The following is a 23,546-nucleotide window of genomic DNA, read 5'->3' on the forward strand; positions in this document are numbered from 1 at the left end:
AAGATGAGGGAGTAGTAGATCGCTTCAAAATATTCCTCAAAAAATCCCTCGTGCAATAGAGGAACATGATTATGGACAAATTTTCCCAAATCCTTGAATGAATGCCCATAGCAAACGCATCTTCAGCGGGCAGCCACTCTGGAGGCACCACTCCCTTCAAAGGTATAAGTCAACTTTGACATTCCCATATTTGAAGGCTAGATAGATGGTTAAATCTATTGGAAGGGTATTTTTCAGTTCATGAATTTTCCAATAGGGAAAGATTACTTTTCGACTCCTTAAACTTGCCCCCAACGTCAAGTACTGGTGGGAAACCTACTGCGAGAAGAAGGATGAGAGGGAACCCTCACTATTTTCAGCCACACCCACTTGGTAATCTTTCTGAGATGCCATCAAGGAGCATTATTACCCTGTCAAGAGCTATAAAGATAAGTAGATAAAGTGGACCACACTACAACAGGGAGGGGACCACGACATGTCAAAGTTCACAAACATTTTTCATACCCTTCGCACGAAGTTGGGTATCAATTATTCTAATTTGGGTATCAAGGATTCTGAGTGGCATCTAGTACTCAAGTACCATGGTTTTCTGCACAAATACATCCAGGATGAGACAGGGTTCCTAGACATCTCATCGCTTGGCATCATCTACCAATATGCTATCAAGATCTAGCAGAAGTTGAAACCAAAGAAGTGAGACTTTGGATTTGTGAATCTGAAGCAAGGGAAAGTACCCCCAAACCATAGAACAAAGGACAAAGCCAAGCCAGGGTGACCCAAAAAAACTCATCGAAGCTGCGAGAAAGGAAAAACACCACAAAGACAAAGAAGGACACAAGAAAGTGTGTGAGTTCCATAATTGCCCGATTCACAGCACAAGTGAGTTTCAAACCAAGAAGTCACTAGTGGCCGAGCTGAAGGCTTTAGCATCGGATGCATGCTTTGACTTTGAGTCAAAACTCAACAAGGGGAATGATAAAGGGAAGTATATCTTTTATGTGAAGCCCAATGCCACTGTTGTCAGCACCAAGATCCAAAATATTGAGCCCAAAGATCCAAAGGAGGGTGATCGTCTCTTCCACTAACAAATGTGGGTGAAGGGTTCGCCATTTCAATTCATTGTCAAGAGCGAGAGCTAAAAGAACCTCATTTCAACATAGGTCATGAAACAGTCGGGCCTACCGACCACACCACACTCACAGTCGTACACTATCGGGTGGCTTCACCAAGGACGAGATCTTTGTGTCAGATAGTAGTGTCGCCTTCCCTAAAACATCAAGCCCTTCACGGATGAGGAATTGTGCGATGTTGCTCCTCCTGAAGTTTGTGATGTATTATTATGCCAACCATACTTGTGGAAGTGTAATGTTGTGTATGATTCGATGCCTCTCACTATTATTATTTCTTTGGGTAATAAGTTATACAAGATACCAAATGTAGCCCCGCCTACCGCTATCTCTTTGATCTATACTAAGCAATGTAGTAAGATCATCTCCCAGACCAAGAAATTTGTTTTCTTTCTGATTCACTCTTAAAGTGAGGGGAATATTGTGGTCACATCCATGGCCCCCAGGAAGGGTTCCTCCACACAACAGAAGTTGGTGGATAAGGTCATGGAAGAATACAGGGACATATTCTCCACACCCACAGGGGTACCCTTGCATTTTCAAATCAAGCATTCAACCAATCTCTCTTGGAGCATGTTTGCCCAACGGGTCGATATATCATCGCTCCATTTTCAAAAATGAAGAGATCAAGCGGAAAATTCAGGAGTTTCTGCAAAAATGGCACATCCAACCAAGTTCCTCACCTTGTGGGAGCCCGATTGTACTTGTACAGAAGAAGGATGGGACCTGGATGCTCTGCATTGATTATTGGGCACTAAACAAAATCACTGTCAGGAACAGGTATCCAATCCCACGAATTGATGACCTCCTAGACCAACTCAAGAAGGTTAAGTATTTCAACAAGACTGGTCTAAAGTCTGGCTATCACCAAGTTCCAATATTTCCCACAGATGTATGGAAGACCACCTTCAAATCCAACGAAGGCCTTTTCGAATGATTGGTTATGCCCTTCAGGTTGACAAATGCCCCTACTAATTTTATGAGGTTAATGGATGACATATTTCAACACTTAACCAACTCATTTTTGGCTTTTTATCTGGACAACATCCTCATATTTTGCAAGAGTTAGGGAGAACACGTGCAACACATTCGATAGGTCCTTCAAACACTACAGCGGCACAAACTGTGTGCCAACTTGGAGAAATTCACCTTTGGCATTAGCCAGCTCCAATATATGGGTTACATCATATATGAGTAAGGTATGCATGTGGATCTGACTAAGATCCAATTCATTCGGGATTGGCGAACCCCGACCACTCTAATAGAGCTTCGCAGCTTTTTGGGCCTTGTAAATTTTTATTGAAGGTTCATGTTAGGATTCTCCCATATTACTTGGCCTTTGAGTTACATTACCAAGGGTAGAGTGAAAGTCGAGTTTTCCTAGTCTGAGTCCCAACAGAAGGCATTCATTGAGTTGAAGCACCACCTCTACTCTACATCGACACTCACATTGCCAAACCTGTAGTAGCCATTTGAAATTGAGATAGATGCCTCCGACTATGATATTAGTGTAGTCCTCACCCAGCAGGGGCACCTAGTGGCCTATCATAGTGAGACACTTTCCGATACAATTTGGAAGTAACCCACCTATGATAAAGAGATGTAATCCATCATGCAAGCTTATCGGCAATGGAAGCATTACATTATGGGGAAGGAGATGGTCATCCACATCGATCAGCGACCTCTCCATTTTATACAGACACAAGGGAAGTTGCAAAACAATCACCATCCTAATTTGTCTACATATCTACAACAATTCCACTTGAACATTAAATACAAAAAGGGCAGCACCAATCATGTTGCAAACTGCCTCAACCGACCCCCAGTTGCATCACTAACTACTATTCTCAACTCTTGTTGCCACAAGACCTCTGGATGGCCGCAACTATACAAAATGATCCAAAGTTCACCTCCACATGCTAGATGCTAGTAGACAGTCCACCTCTAGGATGCATTATTGTGCTACCTAGGCCACCTTTGTGTTCCTTCAAGCGAGTGTGCCAAGCTTATTTAGGAGGCGCACTACAATCGAGTTGCAGGACACTTTGGTGTGGAGAAAATTGCGGTCGTACTACAAAAGTATTTTTATTGGCCAAAAGTCCAACAGGATGTTTGGAAATATATCAAATCTTGCACCACCTACACCATCGCCAAGCCAACCATCAAGAACAAAGGTCTGTACCCTCATTTTCTTACTCCCAACCAAACTTGGTAATCCATCTCCATGGACTATCTGTCTGGACTCCCTTCTACAAAGCATGGTAATGACTGTGTATTTTTGGTCGTGGACATATTTTCTAATATGGTTATATGGGCGGCCTACAAGAAGAGTATCATAGTAGAGGACACTACCAAACTCTTCTTTGAATGAGTGTGGGTATATTTTTGGATATAGTAGACCATTATGTCAGATCAGGATAGCAGGTTCCTGAGCACATTCTGGTCAAGCCTCTAAACACTATTGGATGCTAAGCTCACCAAGTTGACTATATTTCATCCCGAGACTAATGGCCAGACAGAGGTCATCAACAAGATGATAATGCACATACTCTGCATATACAACTCCAAGCATCCACGAAATTGGGATGAGAACCTTCCCTATTTGTAGAAGATTTATAACAGAGCTCTCCATAACTCGATTGATCATAGTCCCTTTCAAGTGGGTCTAGGATTTCAACCATTGTGTCTGATTGATGTTGCCACGCCTCATGCAGCTACACCACAGAATCCACACATGCACTATCTGAGGCTGATAAAGAAACCAGATTTATTGAATGCATCCAGGAAATTTTCTAACACGTTCATGAGATCTTGGATATGTCCAATGCTAAGTAAAATAAGTGACATGATCAACATCGGGTGCCACACAAGTTTCAGGTCGGCGACAATGTTTGGTTTTATTTGAAAAAAGAACATTACTAGAGCCCATCGGAAGCTTAGACCACTATGATATGGGCCTTACACTATTTCCAAGGTTGTGGGAGACAATTCTTTTAATCTCATCATTCCCCCATTCCTTGGCCTGTGCCAAGTGTTCAATGTGGACTGCCTTCGGTCATACTTTCCACCATTACTAGACACATAAAACATTAAAGAACAAATCAAACTAATAGAGCTAAACCTCTACTGCATGGAACAAGCCACAACTGATCAAATAATGGACTTGTACATCAAGAACACTCACTAGTAGAAGATCCAACTGTATCGGGTTATCAAATCTGGCTAGCTCCTGCACCAAGGCAAGTGACTCACTAGGGACCAAGTTCAGAAGAATATTTCCTCATCTCATGGAGGCACTCATTGCAATGGGTTCCATTTCTTCCTATGAGGGTAGGATTGATCCAGGTGGATATTGGTGGCCACCTGCCTATTCCACTTGGACCCCCACTATTCTACCATTATTTCTTTCAGTTTCCGTAAGTTTAGCACAGTTTACTATTTTTGGTGCTTTTTTGGGTCCTGAACTTCTGAAGCCATTTTGAGGCCCTAAACGGCATTTTTTTGGAAAATGGGCAATCAAGTAATTTGATGCATGATTGCAGCTATAAGTAATATTCCTAGAATAGATATTTCTAACAATGTATCGTGCATGTCAAATAGAGATCATATGCCAAACTTACGACCCAGGGAAGTTGATGTACCAATTTACCCCAACGGGGCCCATAGTTTTGTCGCTTCATCTCCTCGGGTTAGGTTTTTGGATGTTTAGGGTTTTCCATTATTTCTTAATAATAAATAGGTCTTCGAGCCTCATTGTAACATAGTTCAGAGGCATGTAGTCACCACATCTCTTCTCAAAGATAAGCTACAATCGTCCGAGCTAGTTTATTTCCATTTTGTATGTAAGCATATTTTAGTTCTTTGTATTAATGAAATGAAGTTTTATTTCTGTTACATCTCTATGTTTATGTTTATATTTTTATTTTGTTGCGATCCTGCATAAGTCTGGATCAGTGGTATCAGAGGGGTCTGCTCTTTCTCTGTTTTTCTTTGCATGTCCCCAACGAGGTCAAGGTATAAGGAGTTAGGGCTCAAATTGGTTGAACATTTGTAAGACCAGTCTTGCAAACCTCGATGGCCTCCCATGGCGGAAGAAAAGAAAGGCATGGGAGTAGGAGATCCCTTCAAAATATTTCTCAAAGAAGCCCTTGAGCAACAAAGGAACACGATGATGGAAAACTTTTCCCAGATCCTTTAGCGGATGCCCACAGGCAATGCATCTTCATCCAGCAGCCACTCTGGAGACACCACTCCCTTCAAGGTACAAGTCAACTTTGACATCCCATATTTGAAGGGCAAATAGATGCAGATGCCATAGATAGATAGTTAAATTTGTTGGAAGGGTTTTTTTCGGTTCATTATTTTTCCAATAGGGAAAAGATTACTTTTCGACTCCTAAAAGCCACCCCCCACGTCAAGGACTTGTGGGAAAACTATTGTGAGCATAAGGATAAGAGGGAACCTTCACTGTTTTCAGCCACACCCACTTTTTACTCTTTCCAAGATGCCATCAAGGAGTAGCATTACCCTATGAGGAACTATGAAGATAAGTTCATAAAGTGGACCACACTACGGCAGGGAAGGGACCAAAACGTGTCGAAGTTCACAAATATTTTTCATACCCTTTGCACAAAGTTGGGTATCAAGGATTCTAAGTGGAATCTAGTACTCAAGTACCATGGTTTTCTTCACAAATACATCCAGTACAAGCTATAGTTCCTAGACATATCCTCACTTGGAGACGCCCACCAATACGCTATCAAGATTAAGTATAAGTTTAAACAGAAGAAGCGAGACTTTCGATCTGTAAATCTGAAGGAAGGGAAAGGTGCCCCCAAACCAAAAAATAAAGGACAAATCCAAGGTGGTGTAACCTAGGACAACCCGTCAAAGGTACAAGCAAAGAAATATACCACAAAGACAAAGAAGGACATAGTAAAGTGGTATGAGTTCCATAAGAGCCCCACTCACAACACGAGTGTCGAGCCAAGCAGTCACTGGTGGACGAGATGAAGGCTTCATAATCATATGCATGTTCTAAGTCTAAGTCAAAACCTGACAAATTGAAATGACAAAGGGAAACATATTATTGATGTGAATCCCAGTTCCACTATTTCCACCACCAAGATCTAGAATATTGATCCTGAAGTTCCAGAGGAGGAGGAGAGTCTCTTCCACTCACAGATGTGGGTGAAGGGTTTTCCACTGCAATTCATTGTCGGTGGCGAGAGCTAAAAGAACATCATTTGAGCAGAGGTTGTGAAGCAATTAGGCCTACCGAACACACTACACCCACATTCGTACACCATCGAGTGGCTTTACCAAGGATGAGATCTCTACATCTGCCAACAATGTCATCTTCCCTACATCATCAAGTCCTTCATGGATGAGGTATTGTGTGATGTTTTGTAATTACCTAGCTATAAATAAGATATGAGTATTAGCATACATACGAGACCTTCATATGATAGCTACGTATGCATGGACCCACATGTATCGCACTATATGTAAACTAGTTACTACATGAGGAGATATAAATTAAGGTAATGAATTAATACCTCACCAGAGTATCATATATATGATAAGTCCTTAAAACTAGCAGAAAATGTTAATTTCAAATTACAAATTAAATTTTTCAATTTAAAATTAATACAATAATAATATAAATTAATTAAAATTATAAATTTAATAAATTTAATTAATTCATTAAAAAAAAAAAAACTTTATTAAATCAAAACTACGTATCCAAATAAAAATCAACGAAATCAAATGAGATTTGATTTCATAAAAGTTACATGTAACCAAAATATTGACATGGAGATGAGAAGAAGGTGGTGGATGAGGAAATAAAAGGAGGGGGAAAAACCATTTTTGGGGGGAGGAAAGCAGAGTTGAGAACAATTTTTGGATACTGTAGTACAGATATGAAGGGAACTTGAGTCTTGATTATACTGGAGTTTTTGGGCACGGGGGAATCAGATTGCTTCAATTGGAAAGCTTTCTAAGACTGAGTATCTAGGTTGTACCCAGTTCGGTAGGGAGGTTTTGGCCGTTTTAGTAACATAGTCAAACAAGAATTATAGCAGAGCAGACAGAGTAGAAAAATTTATAGTAGAGCAGACAAATTTGCAGCAGAGTAGACAAATTTTCAGTAGAGCAGACAGGTTGGGATTCATTAGATTAATCTTTCAAATTCAGTATTAAAATTTTCATGTTCTGGTAAAAAAAAAAAAAAAAATTACAATCAGGGTTTTCAAGGTAATAAAACAGTGGAAGAATATGAAATAAGGTTTATGGAGCTTGTGAAATACATTCACTACTTAGATTCTGATGAACTTCAAGTTCAACGCTTCATATTTGGGTTAAACCCTCGCATCAGGGCCTTGGTTAGGATGTGGAAGCCATCATCAGTAGCCGAGGCGGTAGAATGTGGCCGCTATGCAGAAGAGCATCTAGGAATCAAAAAGGATGTCGGGCCAACAAAACCTCTACAATCAGGGTTTCCAAGAAAGACTCCCTGAAATTTCTTCAGGGGAAGTAGCTCAAGACCACCACCTTATGGTAATAAATTTACCCCAAGAAGTGTAGGAGCAAGAGCTCCCATGACAGTTAATACTATAGCCGTTGAATCATCAAACACAAGTCCATGGAAATCTCGTGGAACTGCTAATAGAGGAAGAAATACGAGAGGAAGCGGCATGAGAGGGCGAAGCTCTTTATCTAGAAACTCACAATATGATTCAAGAGGACCGACCCAGGTTAATTATTGGGGATGTGGAGGACCACATTTTCAACATGATTGTCCAGAAGCTTCATCAAGTATATTGCATAGGATAGGAAAAGAACCAAAACCAATACCCAAGAAAATCATAGAATCCATGCAATAGTCAACAACAATCAAGCAGCACGTCAATCCACTGTAGTGGAATCCTCGGGTATTATTAATGGTATAAAATTCAAAATTTGATGTTGGTGCCATAGATAGTTTCATTTCGTCATATGCATTAAATAAATGTGGGTTGGCAGCTCACAAACAAAATGATTTCAAACACGTAGAAATGGCCTGAGGAGAACTCCAATCCGTAGATTTAAGTGTGGAACAATGCAAAATTGATCTAGGGGTTTGTTCGACTAAATTGAAAGTTTATGTCACAACCCTAGGAACTTATGATCTTGTCTTAGGTATGGATTAGTTAGAAGCTCATCAAGCTTGGGTAGACTATTATGGGAAAAGAATATTGGGTATAAATGATGAAGGAGAGATGATCCAAATTCAAGGTATCAAGAGAAAAGTATCTTTATGCTACATATCAGCAATGCAAATGAAGCGTTTCTTAAGGAAAGGTTGTCAAGCATAGGCAGTTCAAGAATTAAGCAAAGAAAAATAAGTATCCTTAGAACAATATCCAGTGTTAGCTGAATTTCCGGATGTATTTCCAAAGGAACTACCAGGATTACCCTGTGAAAGAGAGATAGATCTCACAATAGAATTGAAACTTGGTACTCAACCAATCTCTAAAACACCTTATAGAATGACAACTCCAAAACTTCAAGAATTGCAAATTCAATTGAAGTAACTACTGTATATAGGACACATTGGACCCAGTATATCACCTTGGGGTGCTCCTGTAATTTTTGTCAAGAAGAAAGATGGTTCCTTAAGATTATGGAGACTTGAATCAAGCTATAGTAAAGAATCGGTATCCCATGCCTCGAATTGATGACCTCTTCGACCAATTGAAAGGAGATGTTGTCTTTTCAAAAATTGATTTACAATCAGGCTATCATCAACTAAGGATTTCGGAAAACGATATTTCCAAGACTGCATTCCAAACACGCTTTAGGAATTATGAATTTACTATGGTACCATTTGGGTTGACTAATGCACCAGCAGTATTCATGAACCTTATGAACAACGTTTTTCGCAAATTTCTTGATCAATTTGTACAAGTTTTCTTAGATGATATTCTCATCTACTCCAAGAATAAGAAAGAACATGAAGATCATTTACAGATAGTATTATCCTGCCTTAGAAAACACCTGTTATATGGAAAGTTATCCAAGTGTTCTTTTTTTTAGGAAAAGATTCATTACTTAGGTCATATCATATCTAGTGAAAGAATCTCAGTAGATCCAGAGAAGGTAAAAGAAATCATGGAAAGGCCAATACCAAAAAATGCACATGAAGTGCGAAGTTTTATGGGTTTAGCCGACTACTACCGAAGATTTGTGGAAGGGTTCTCCTAAATTGCAAAGCAAATTACAACTCTTCAACGTAAGGGTGTTAAGTATGAATGGACTGAGGAATGTAATAAATAATTCTCTGAACTCAAAAGACTGCTAACCAGTGCATCAATCTTAAGAGTCCCTAATATGGACAAAGATTTTATTGTATGTACTGATGCATCCAAACATGGGTTAGGTGCAGTATTAAAGCAGGATAGAGGAGTAATAGCATATGCCTCAAGAAAACCCCATAAAGAACACTACGTCACTCATGATTTAGAGTTAGTCGTTGTAGTACTAGCTTTAAAGATATGGAAACACTATCTAGTAGGGAAAATGTAAAAACCCTGATTGTAAATTTATTCATTTTTATTCCAGAACATGAAAATTTGAATACTGAATTTGAAAGATTAATCTAATGAATACCAACCTGTCTGCTCTACTGCAAAGTTGTTTGCTCTGCTGCAAATTTGTTTGCTCTACTGTAAATTTGTCTACTCTGTCTGCTCTACTGCAAATTTGTCTGCTCTGCTATAATTCTTGTCTGACTATGTTACTAAAACGGCCAAAACCTCCCTGCCAAACTGGGTACAACCTAGGTACTCAGTCTCATAAATCTTTCTAATTGAAGTAATCTTATTCCCCCGTGCCCAAAAACTCGAATATAATCAAGACTCAAGTTCTCTTCATAGCTGTACTACAGTATCGAAAAATTGTTCTCAACTCTGCTTTGCTCCCCCCAAAAATGGGTTTTCCCCCCTCCTTTTATTTCCTCATTGTTGTGGTCACCAACAACCCCCCTCTTTGTTTAGTATTAGCAATAATATCAAACAAAGGGGGACCCTTAACAAAAAAAAATCCAAAAAATATTTTTTAAAAATTTTTTGTATTTAACTCCCTAAAATCTATATCGCATCGGAAAGAGAGAGTGAAGCATTTTCCTATGCGCATAAGTAAGCTGCAATGAAGCGATGCGACATTCATCGCATCGCATATTTTTGAAAGCGCCTTTAAAAGAAAATTTAAGGAATCACCGACGGCCGATATGCGACGTCGCATATCGCAACGTCGCATAAGCAGCGCACAGTGATCAAATGAAAAATGCGATATTGCGATCTGCGATATTACGACCTGCGATTTTGCGATTTGCGATCTGCGACGAATGAGACTATTAATTGCTGCGATGCAAATCGCAGGAATCACTCATCGCAAAGTTTCTTCGGCATGATCTGTAAACCCAAAATAGAGCGCGCACCTTAAGGGAAATTAATGATTGCACGCCTGAGTATCCAAAGATGATCATGTTGCGTTTTTTGAAGAGTCAAGTCATTATGAGTGTCATGATTATGCATTCATTAGAACTTAAAGCTTTCATGTCAATCTTTTCGTCAATTCTCTTTTCCTTTGCGTGAACTGTAAGGCGGCAACTAATATAAATCTATATGCAGGAAACATCTAAGGAAAAGGGGAAAGCGCCAATACTTGGAGAACAGAAAGGAGATGCCTTCGCAAATGGATGCCGCATGCAGCAGAGCCGCGGATTCCAGAGTATCACTCCACAGACACTGATGAAAATAGACTATCCAAGACTCAGAGTCAAAGGCGCTCAAAAGCAACATGTTTGCAAAAGATCCTGAAGCTCAGATTGGATAAAGCAAAAAGAAAAACGCTAAAAAGGGATGATGCTTCAGAAAAGCCTGGAACAAAGAACGGAAGGAATTTTCAATACGTAAGATTGTCCAGGCAACGAAATCCCTAACTCATTGAGTCATTCGCACGGCCGGAAACCGAAATAGCAACAGCACAATCAGTTTGAAAGAAATCTGGGTTATACTAAGTATACACACAACAAATACACCCAGCCAGAGGAAGATTTTCAAAAATATCTTCTAGTTTGTCAGAGAAAGGTGTCAGCTTTTGTTATTTCTACTTTTATCGCTTGAGCAAAGGAAAAATACAACCAGCCGACTCTCTCCAGGTGAACCTTGCATTGCTTACAGCACTAAGGAGCAGATACAGAAACGGTTAGAAATTAGATTCAATTTTTAGAAATAAATTTGTTTTAGTAAAAGGGTGGTAATTTGAAGCCGTTTCCTAAATTTGTGTAATTAAGATTAGTTAGTTAGTAGTATTTAACCCTTCTCATGGCATTTGGAGAAGGGTCCGGAAATTTGTCAAAAAACTTGTCCTCAGAACATGCACTTTTGCACCCTCGGAGGGGGTTTTTGATGAATGGATGGATCGAGATTTATTTATGTTTGCATTTTAATGTCTGCTACTGATGTTGCACTTCTGTACTCTTAGTAGATGTTAGAAGTAAGTAGAGATAAATCATTATTGCTTGAAGTTTGTGAGTGAAATCAGTCATAAATGGTACTTTTATCTCTTGATTAATTTCTGCTCATATTCTTAGAGTGATATACAGCTGAGTTGTTTATATGTTAATGTATGAATGTGTGGGTTACCATTTGGCACTTTTGTACGGTGGAGTCATTTGTTTGTGCTTGACATATGAATAATTGATTATGCGATATGATGTTCACAATTGTTTTGCCTAACTTCTTATGAAGAATGGTTTATCTTAATTGATTTATATTCTTATGATAGCTGAATGATATTTATTACCAGTTGTTGTATGAAATCTTTTTAGATCGCATAATGAAAGAATTTTACCCCAGGTTAGTATAGATTAGATGTGCTATTTTTGTTAGATTACAGTAGCATAGAGTCAATTTAGAGTCTAGAATTAAATTAGCTTAAAATTACCTTTAGATTAGCATCTTCAAAATCTACACACACACACACACATCTTTTAGATTGGGAAGCTGGTCCCATTATCCCCAGTCGGACCCGCTACACCAAACGGGCAAGGAGCCGCCAACCAGGTTCCGGACCGGGTGGGTATCCCCCTTGTTGTTGACCCGATTTCGCGGCCCTCAACATATTTGGCGCTAGAAGGAGGGCTCGAACTATGAATGGCAACCAAGTCAAAATCTAAATGCCATTCTGAGAGTAAATCACCCTCATCAACTCCCTCGACTTCTCCACTACGGTTAAACCTGGAGTTAAAAGTCACTCGAGTATCCACCGCTGCTACCTACTCCAATACATCAGACCAACTCATTATTGAACCCCCTGAAATTCAAAATTTGATTCGTAAACTCCAGGGATTCTCTATTTTTTCTCATAGGTCTGATAAATCTATCAGCAGCGTGACTTCGCAGTACAATCCTGCTCATCCTCTGACCAGATTGAAGAGTGAAAAACTTGGTATTCAACCAAGTGAACTCCCTCTCCCTACTAGGAAAAGAGCAAGGAAAGCACCACCAGAGTCTGACCGTGAGACTCTTTCATCCACTTCGTCCATTTCAACACCCTCACCGCGAAGTCAACCACCCACATCCTCATCCCAAATCACTCATCCATCTTCCACAACACTTCCTCTTCAATCATCAAAGATCATAATATCTTCATCTTCTCAGCATCAGGGATTATCTTCTGCACTTTCATTAACTAGCAGCTCTACGATGGCCCAATCTCCATGGAACAATCCTGGGGCGGCTTTAATGCCTCCACCCCTGAGCCCAATACCGGCCCATCCGGAGAAATGGCTACCTAAGTTCAATCTAGAAACAGGCATGCTAGCTGAAGAGCATATCAATAATTTCATGCTTTCTGTTAATCTCAACGGAGTTACTAACGAAGATGCTGTCGTCCGACGTTTTCCTTACACAATGCAAGGAACAGCCGGGTCATGGTACTTTTCGTTACCTTCCGGGTCCATCACAAGTTGGGACATCTTTCAAAGTCAATTCCTCACCAATTTTGGCGATGACAGATCAACAGCGACATTGATCAATGACCTATCTAATCTTAAAGCTGAGGCTAGAGAACCCATTAAAGATTTCAATTTACGGTTCAATAAGATCCTCAACAAAATTCCCGCTGCTTCTCAACCCAGTGAGGAAGTAAGATGTGAATGGTACATCACGGCCTTACCATCAAACTTGGCTATCTTTGTAGATAGGGCAAACAAGACGACCTTAGTTGAAAACTTAACTGAGGCGTTAGCAGTAGAAAAACGCGTAGTTGCCCTAGAAAAGAGATCTGCAATAGAAGAACGCAAATCCAAGAAAATCTCTTTCAAAGAAGATACCAAGAAGAAGCAAACGAAAGATCCTTTCGATATGGAAGGATTACAAAAAGTGTTAAAGGCCATGTCCAATGAGATGATTGACATAAGAAAACAAGTAGCAGAAACTTCTTCCAAAAATCCCTTCAGATCTTTTAAAAGAAACCCTCCCATGGAGGTGAAACCACCCAATGCTGTCTCAAACGTCGAATTTGAAGAAGAAGAAGAAGAAGAGAATACCACTGAAGGGAAGACCAATGATGAAGAAGTTGTGGAACTAAAAGGAATGTGGGATTTCATCCTCCCACAAGAAAAGGATCAAGAAGCATTTCCGGTTAGCACACGAAGCAAAAATCAACTTGATCCTCCCCAAACTACCCCTAAACAGAAGGGCGCAAGCCCTGCAACAAAAGATAAGGTCGCATCAAAGAAAACAACTGCTAGAACGACCCAATTTAGCCCAGTCCAATCAGATCAAACACCTCCATCAAGAACACTGATAGTGTCGGATGAAATTGAGTATAACATTATCGATGACATGAAAAAGACTAGGGCTAATATCACTCTTTACGAATTTAGCAAATTGAAACATCAACAGAAAATAATGATGAAAGAATTACATGTCGTGCCTACTACATCTTTACCTACAGCTGTAGCTTCCCACAACATGGGAAGACCTCCAACCAACATGATCAATAAGATTGATCCGAATGACATTGCCTTGATTGGAGGAAGGTCAAGATCCCATACTCCTCCTTTTCTCCTCACTTATGAAATTTTCAATAAAAACGTGCACAATTGCTTGGTTGATTCTGGTGCTTCAACGAATATTCTGTAGGAATTTACAGGGTAAGTTCCACAGAAAGAATACCAAAAGGACACCGCTCACAACCAGATCTCAAATCAATACACCAGTATTTTTGACGTGGTTAAAACCCTCAGAGTGCAAGGAGGGAAACAGTCCACGGCCTGTCCCAACGTGGGTACTACAGGCAATTTATTAATCAAAGAATGAAAATTTACATAAGCTTCTCTCATGCACGGATTACCCGAACAATGACCCTCCATGCGCTTTAAATAGAACTCATGGACCAATCGGGTGTCAAGCCACGGATCAAGTGTCGGTAATACCGAGGTGAGAGTGAACCGTCGGATCACTACATATCGTGACCGTCGGATTGTAAGTTACAAAATGTACAATGGTAAAGAAACACACTTTACCTAACTCTAACCTAACTCTATACTAGACCAAGTTGAACTTAACTATATCCTATGTGTCGGAATATCCTAACATCCCCCCTTAAGAACAACTTGGGATAGGATTGAAGGATTTACAAATATGACACAATAGGAGAAGGAAGGAGGCACTAGAGCCTATCCCCCCTTAGTGACAACTTCCTGAACTCCAAGCATATATCGAAGTTTAGTGAACTTCGCCTCTGTGAGAGCCTTTGTGAAGATGTCTGCAGCCTGATCATCTGTTGGACAATATTGCACTTCAAGAACATGGTCATGAATGAGCTTTCTAATGAAGTGCATGTGTAGTTCAATGTGTTTGCTGCGCTGATGCTGGACTGGATCTTTGCATAGCTGAATGGCACTTTGATTATCACACCAAAGTGTGGTTGGATGCTGCTGCTCAAAGCCAAACTCTGATAGGATCTGACGAAGCCACAAGGCTTCCTTACTAGCTTCCACGACACCACGATACTCTGCTTCTGCTAACGAAAGAGAAATGGCAGCCTGTTTCTTACAAGCCCATGTAATAGGTCCTGAACCAAGAGTGAAGACATAACCGGCAGTAGACTTCCGATCATCATGGTCACCAGCCCAATCAGAATCAGTGAAACCAACTAACAGAGGAGCTGCTTTGGCACTGTAATGAATCCCAAACTGTACTGTACCTCGAACATAACGAAGTATTCTTTTAGCTGCTTTCCAATGACTTTCACGGGGGTTTTGCATAAAACGAGCAACAAGGCCAACAGCAAAGGAAAGATCAGGACGAGTATGGGTTAAATACAAGAGTTTTCCGACAAGTTGACGGTATAAGGTAGCATCAACTTCAGGAGAAGTACAAGAGACTGAAAGTTTGACTCCAGACTGAAAGGGAGAAGGGGCTGGCTTACAATCTTCCATGTGAAAATGACGAAGAATATCACAAGCATACTTGGACTGGGAAAGGAAAATACCCTCTTGGGATTGCAAGACTTGAAGACCAAGAAAATAGTGTAAGTGTCCTAAGTCTGTCATTTCAAATTTCTTTTTAAGGCTGGACTTCACATGGTTTATAAGGTTGGGATCACTACCAGTAAGAATAAGATCATCAACATAAAGAACAAGGATGATAAGAGAGTTGCCCACTTTCTTGGTGTAGACAGTATTGTCAGAATGACACCTAGAAAAGCCAGATTCTAAAAGAAAGCTATCCATTTTGGCATACCAAGCCCGAGGAGCTTGCTTGAGGCCATAAAGGGATTTCTTAAGTCGACAAACAAGGCTGGAGTCTGTTTGTATGAAGCCAATGGGTTGTTCCATATAGATTTCTTCCTGCAAGTCCCCATGCAAGAAGGCAGATTTAACATCCATCTGATGGACTTCCCATTTTAAAGAGGCAGCAAGGGAAAGAACAAGGCGGATAGAGTTCATTTTGGCAACAGGGGAGAAGGTTTCAGTGTAGTCAATGCCTTCAACCTGTGAAAAGCCCTTAGCAACGAGACGAGCTTTATGTTTATCAACTTTCCCATCTGGTCCATACTTGGTTCTGTAAACCCATTTACATCTAACAAGTTTGCGTCCCTTTGGTAGAGGAACAAGATCCCATGTAGGAATTTACAGGGTAAGTTCCACAGAAAGAATACCAAAAGGACACCGCTCACAACCAGATCTCAAATCAATACACCAGTATTTTTGACGTGGTTAAAACCCTCAGAGTGCAAGGAGGGAAACAGTCCACGGCCTGTCCCAACGTGGGTACTACAGGCAATTTATTAATCAAAGAATGAAAATTTACATAAGCTTCTCTCATGCACGGATTACCCGAACAATGACCCTCCATGCGCTTTAAATAGAACTCATGGACCAATCGGGTGTCAAGCCACGGATCAAGTGTCGGTAATACCGAGGTGAGAGTGAACCGTCGGATCACTACATATCGTGACCGTCGGATTGTAAGTTACAAAATGTACAACAGTAAAGAAACACACTTTACCTAACTCTAACCTAACTCTATACTAGACCAAGTTGAACTTAACTATATCCTATGTGTCGGAATATCCTAACATATTCTACCCAGATCAATATGTGCCAAATTGAATGTTCAGCCTCAGAAATCCGCAGTGCGCATAGTTCAACTTGATCGATCTCAAGTCGAAGTGATTGGTGAACTTAACCAGGTGACCATAAGATTGTCGTCTAACCCAAAAGTATGTCAGGTTATCGACATTCTAGTAGCTGATATCCCTGAATTCTATGGTTTAATTCTTAGCAGGGATTGGTCCGAGAAACTCCACGGATATTTCTCAACCGACTAGTCGCACATGTGGTTACCCTACAACGGCAAACCCAATCAAATAAAGGTTGAACGAGAGTTGCACCAAAAGTACATAGTGACAGAATTGGAAGGAGAGAACGAAGCAATAGCATACAACAGCAGTATCATAGGCAATTACTCGGTAGATTCTTTCCTCGGCAATTTCAATGCTCACACCTCACCTTACTTAGAAAATTCAGTTGTGTCCCAAGTTGAAAATTTTTCCCAAACTGATGATTCAAAGTGTTTTAATTTTTTAGATAATTCTGTAAATACATCTTTATTTTGGAAATTATATTTTGATGGCTCTAAATCTAACGAGGGAGCAGGAGCAGGATGCGTTCTGATTAACCCAGATGGGAACAAGATCATGCTTACATGCAGACTTGAGTTCGATTGCACAAACAATATAGTGGAATATGAAGCCTTGGTGCAAGGCCTATACAAAGCAATCGGGATGAATGTTAAGTATCTTCAAGTCTTTGGAGATTCTGAAATTGTCGTCAAACAGGTACGTAACACCATACATTGCCTGTCAAGTCATTTAAAGCATGATTAATCATTAGTACAAGATCTGACTTCACATTTCATAGCATTCAATATTTCGTCAATCCCAAGACTCCAAAATGCGAGCGCAGACCTGTTAGCTAACGTAGCCTCTAGACTTATTCCCTCCAAAGATTTTAGTCCCGATAGGTTTTCAATAGAATTAATCTTTAAACCATCCATCCCTGACAACATCACCAACTGGAGAGTGTTCAACAACGATCCAGACATTGTAAATTTCCTCACATCTGAAGGATCCTACTCAAATCAAATAATTGACGAAGACCATCATGATCACCAAATTCAGCAAAATAGCACTGATAATGCTATACCTAAATCGATGGTTAAGTTAGAAGATTTATATGATTTGAAAAGTCGGTTTAAAAGGTCTGCCAATTCTAAACTCTACAGTTCAATTCTGAACTATGAATTAGTGAACCTAGGAACCGATCAGAAGCCACAAAACGTTAATCTGGGCCACGACCTAGCCCCTGAAGAAAAATCAGCATATATCTGTCTTCTGAGACAATACAAAAACGTTTTTGCATGGAATTACGATGAGCTGAAAACATACAACACTTCTATCATTCAGCACACTATCCCTATGATTGACAATGAAAAACCTGTCCAGCAGAAGCTCAGAAAAATCCACCCCAACTTAGAAAATCAGATAAAGACTGAGCTAAATAAATTGTTGAGAGCCAAAATAATTTTCCCCGTCAGACACTCCAAATGGGTATCCAATATGGTACCCGTTAGAAAGAAAAACGGAGATATTAGAATCTGTATTGATTTCCGGAACCTCAACAAAACCTGTCAGAAAGATAATTTTCCCCTCCCACCTATGGAGCAAATACTACAGGCAGTAGCGGGCTCAGAATTAATGTCTTTCCTGGATGGATTTTCAGGATACAATCAAGTGCTGGTACATCCCGATGATCAGTTGAAAACCACATTCCGAACCAAATGGGGCACATACGCATATCAGAAGATGCCATTTGGTCTGATCAATGCCGGCGCTACCTTTCAGAGAGCCATGGACATCGCGTTTAAAGGTTTGGTCAATAAATCGGTAGTGATTTACCTGGATGATATAACAGTGTACTCCAAGAAGCGAAGCGACCATCTCAAAGATTTGAAACAAATCTTTCAAAGATGCTTAAGGTATGGGATTTCACTTAACCCAAAGAAATCTTTTTTCGCATTAAGTGAAGGGAAATTGCTTGGATTCATAGTGTCGAAATCTGGTATTCACATTGAACCTGACAGAATCAAAGAAATTTCCGAAATATCCATACCCCATAACAAAAAGGCAATGCAATCTTTCCTTGGACAGATCAATTTTGTAAAAAGTTTTGTCCCGGATTTTTCACGTATTATTTCTCCTTTACAAAATATGATAAAAAAGAATTCAAATTTTAAATGGGGTCAATATGAGCACGAAACATTCAACTTGATCAAACAAGCTATCATCAACGCTCCATCTTTAGCTACCCCAAATTTTTCAGAATCTTTCATCTTATACACTTTTGCCTCAGAGAAATCTTATGCCGCGATTTTAACTCAAGTAAATCAAGAGAAGGCGGAAGCTCCAATCGCATTCTTTAGCTCGAACTTACAAGGTGCTGAACTCAATTATTCAGACGTGGAGAAACAGGCATATGCTGTTTTCAAAGCAATCAAATATTTCAGACCTTTCTTACTTAAAGCGCATACCAAAGTCGTAGTACCGTTTCCAGCGGTAAGAAACCTTTTGATACAGAAGGACGTGGGCGAAAAGAGAGCAAATTGGATTACCGCTTTACAAGAATATGATCTTGAGATCAAACCAGCAAACATCGTAAGAGGTCAAGGCTTCTGCAAGATGTTAGCTGGAGCATCGCAAATTCCTGAGAACTCATCTGAAGAGGTACACACGTATGAGGTAAGCCTAAACGACGCAGAATCATTATATGCGGACACCATTTATTATCTTAAGAACGGGTATGCTCCATCACACCTGGATCACACCAAGAAAAGAGCTCTGAGGTTGAAAGCTAAACAATACCAGCTCATAAATGATGTTCTGTTTAAAAGGAATTATGATTCTGTACTTCTTAGGTGTCTTGAGAAAACTGAAGCCGAAAAGGTTTTGCAGGAACTCCACGATGGACCAGCAGGTGGACACTATGCTGGAGAAACTACTGCGCATAAGATCTTACGTGCAGGATATTATTGGCCCACGTTGTTCAAAGACTCATAAAATTACGTAAGGAAATGCCAAATCTGCCAGACCGCTGCGGGGAAACAAAAGAAATCGTCCATGCCACTACAGCTGGTTAACATCGAGCAACCATTCAGCCAATGGGGCTTGGACATAATAGGTGAGATCGTTCCTCACTCTTCTAAGCAGCATAGATATATCATCACGGCAACATATTATTTTACTAAATGGGTAGAAGCAGTTCCTCTCAAGACAGTTAATTCTGAAAATATTATTGAATTCATAGATCAATTTATCATCACTAGGTTTGGATTGCCAACGGCCTTAATGTTTGATAATGCATCATACTTTTCTGGAAATGCAATGACTGAGTTTGCACTGAAAAGAGGGTTCAAACTGAAATATTCTGCCAATTACTATCCGCAAGGTAATGGGTTGGCTGAATCAACAAACAAAAACCTAATCAGGATTATAAAAAGAACAGTCAACCAAAACCAAAAGAATTGGCACAAAGCGCTGGTAAATGCTTTATGGGCAGATAGAATCACGAAGAAAGCTTCAATCGGCACTTCTCCCTTTAATTTAGTTTATGGGAAAGAAGTGGTTCTTCCAACTCACTTAGTCATTCCCTCTTTGTCTTTAATACAACACATCGATGAAGTATCCACTTCCTCTTTACAACTGAGACAAATGGAGATAATCAAACTAGAAGAACGCTGAGAACAAGCTAAGAAAACCCATGCTCATCACCAAGCGCTAATAAAATCCTCTTTTGACTCAAGCATCATAACCAGAAAGAACTTTCAGATGGGAGATTTAGTTTTGAAATGGGATAAGGCTTGTTGGGTAGGTAAATCCCCTCTACGGACAGAGGCGATCCCACTAGCCTAAAACAGAACTAGCCACAATCAAACCACGCTGCTACGCAAGTTCCTAGTTATGCATCAAAGGTGAATTAAGAAGACCAACCTGGAATCCAACGCTATGATTGAAGCAGAGTTGATATTCCCGCTCCCTTGCTCCAGCAGATCATAAACGAACACCTGCACATGCAAAGGAAGAGACAGATATCAACATAAAATCTACCAAGGCACAACTATATTTCAGTCAGAAAGGAAATAAATCAACACATCACCATAATGGACAATGAGATTGGAACTATAATAGCAGTCGCTCATTAATTAATAATAAACAGGAAAAGTTACAACCATGGTTCTTGTTATCACTGAAAATATTTCAAAGGAAAAGGAGAGCAGAAATCTTCATCAAATTCAAGCAAGGCAGCTCCTCAATTAAGCAAGGTATTTTCTTCCAAGTTGTTTTTTCTAAAGAAATTTCAAAGGAGAAATTGTCAAAAGAAAGGAAAATATCATCATCAGTACAACCATCACCAATGTACAAGAATGACAGAAACAAGGCAGCCAGCAGTCAAGAAGAAAGACAGAGCTTTGAGGAGGATAAGGAGAAATTTTGAAACTAGCTATGAATCCATGTTTTCGTAGCGCAGACAGTGTAAAAATCCTGTTTTGCGCTACGAAATCAGTGTTTTCGCAGCGCGCTACGAAACCCCTGTAGCAGCCTGTTTCAGCTGAAGAAACTCTGTTTTCTGCTTTTACTAGTCAATTTCTAAAAGCTTTCCTGAGCAGCTGAGAACTTAATTTTGCAAACTGAAAGAGGCTTTTCTTCCTAACATGCTGAACTACAAAAACCTCTTTCCGTTTCTTCAAATTCATTCTGAGGTGGGAGTAATTTATGGTTAAACTTGCGCTACGAAACTGCAAAAAGTCAAGCTTTGTTTGCTGGTTTTAGTAGTGTTTTTCAAAATCAGTTTCTGGTCACATGAAAGGCTATCTTGTAATTCTGAAGGAGGTTTCTCTTCATAACATGTCCAGCTACAATAACCTATCTCACTTTATTCGTATGTGTTTTCAGTTGGGAGATAAGAAGCTTTCATTGAGACCCTAATTTCAGAAAACGGATTTTTCCCTGTTTGCCACGTGTTTTTCAAGGACAGTTCTGGACAGCTGGAGAAATATTTTAAAAACCCAGGAGAGGTTTTTGTTCTAGACATCATTGGCTACAAAAACCTCCTTCAGTTTCGTAAAATGTGTCATGGATGAAGAGATAAAGGCTCTGCAATTTTCAAGGATCTAACCCTAAAAACAGGGAAACATGTTCCCTAAATTCTAGGGTTTCTCATCAGCAGTTGGGTGACCACGTGGGAGGCTTCATCAAATTCGACCTCATGGAGTATTAGGTGTCAAATAATGCTTTAAATGTTTAGATAAGTTTGTTGTAATCATAATAAGGAGTTACACTCCTAGTTGTATTAGGTCTCTAGGACTACTAGTTAGGTGTCAAATACATTTAATGGTTTGTTTTATGGTTAGAATAGGTGTCACTGATGGCAAATTCGAATTCTCTTGAGGAGGGATGATGGAATCCTAATTGTAAATGCTTTATATAGAGAAAGAGGTCGAATTAGCAAGGGGTTGGAGACTTTTTGGCTCAATTGTTGCTCTATGTGCAGACTGTGTATATTTTTAACCTAATGCAGAATTTCTACTTAGACAACTCAAGATTCATGAAGAGTTCTTGTATGTTCTTGTTTTGATGGCATCTTCCAATACTTACATTGCAGTGAGGTTTACTTATGATACTCAGAATTCATCAATGATGCTCTGACTTCCTTCATAGATAAACTAATTGTGTTTCACTGTTTTATATTTGCATTTCTGCACTTGAACTCTATAATGCCTTGACTTCCATGCTAGGTAGAATGTTTTGGCTTCACTACTCAGGATTCAAAGAGGGTTTTTAATGTCCTATTGTCTCATGGCTTTCCTCTTTCACTTACTTGCAGTGGTATGAATACATGTTACTTAGAATTCATCAATGATGCTCTAACTTCCTTCATGTATTTATAAACTGTGTTTCCTTGCATTGTATCTTTGTTTTGTTGATGTATAAAAACTCTCTATGCCCTAACTTCATGTTAAAGCTGATCTTGCTGTGGTACTGAACATACTTTGACTCCATAGCCCAATGGTAGCCAACCTTCATCTTTCAACCTATAAACATATACAATCACAAACTATAGAGTTAGCCATCTATCTTATTCTTTAATCAAAATCTTTAACCCTTTGAGAGAGCCCTCTCAGGCTGAGGAGGCTAAGCCTCAGCCAAAAGTTTGGTTTGAAATAGTTACTCAAAGTCTTCCTGATCAACAGCCTATCAGGGGCATGATTTTGTGATAACATTTTGGTGCGTCTGCCGGGAGCCTGAAGATTACTCATTCCCGAAATTTTAAGATTGAACTTCTGAAGGTAGCAGGAGCTCAAAAAGGTTTTCGAGGCTGCAAAACTACCTTGGCGACTCCACACATCAAATAAGAAATTAGAAGGTGACTCCACTGCTAGAAGATCAGTAGCTTGATGAAGTTACAAGATGAGTTCCACTGCAAGAATGAATGCCAGGTATGCTCCTATGAATCGGTCTCATATCCCTGGTTTTCCAAATCCTATGCCAAAGGTTGATTGGTTAGAGGATCTTCCGATATTCAAAGATGAAAAGAAGGACAATGCTGCTCTTCATTTGGTTAGGTTTCATATGCATGTACACAGTCTTAAGGTTCACTTTCCTGAGGATTGTCTCATGAGGATGTTTATGGCCACTTTAGAAGGAAAAGCATGGTCTTGGTATAAAAGTTTGGAAAATGGTTCATTATCTTCTCTTGCTGATTTCCATAATGTGTTCTATGACATGTATAAAGAGTGTCAT

This window comes from Pinus tabuliformis, chromosome 7, assembly GCF_031772625.1.
Source record: "Pinus tabuliformis cultivar Carrire ecotype Pingquan chromosome 7, CPIR1, whole genome shotgun sequence".
Lineage (NCBI taxonomy): Eukaryota > Viridiplantae > Streptophyta > Pinopsida > Pinales > Pinaceae > Pinus > Pinus tabuliformis.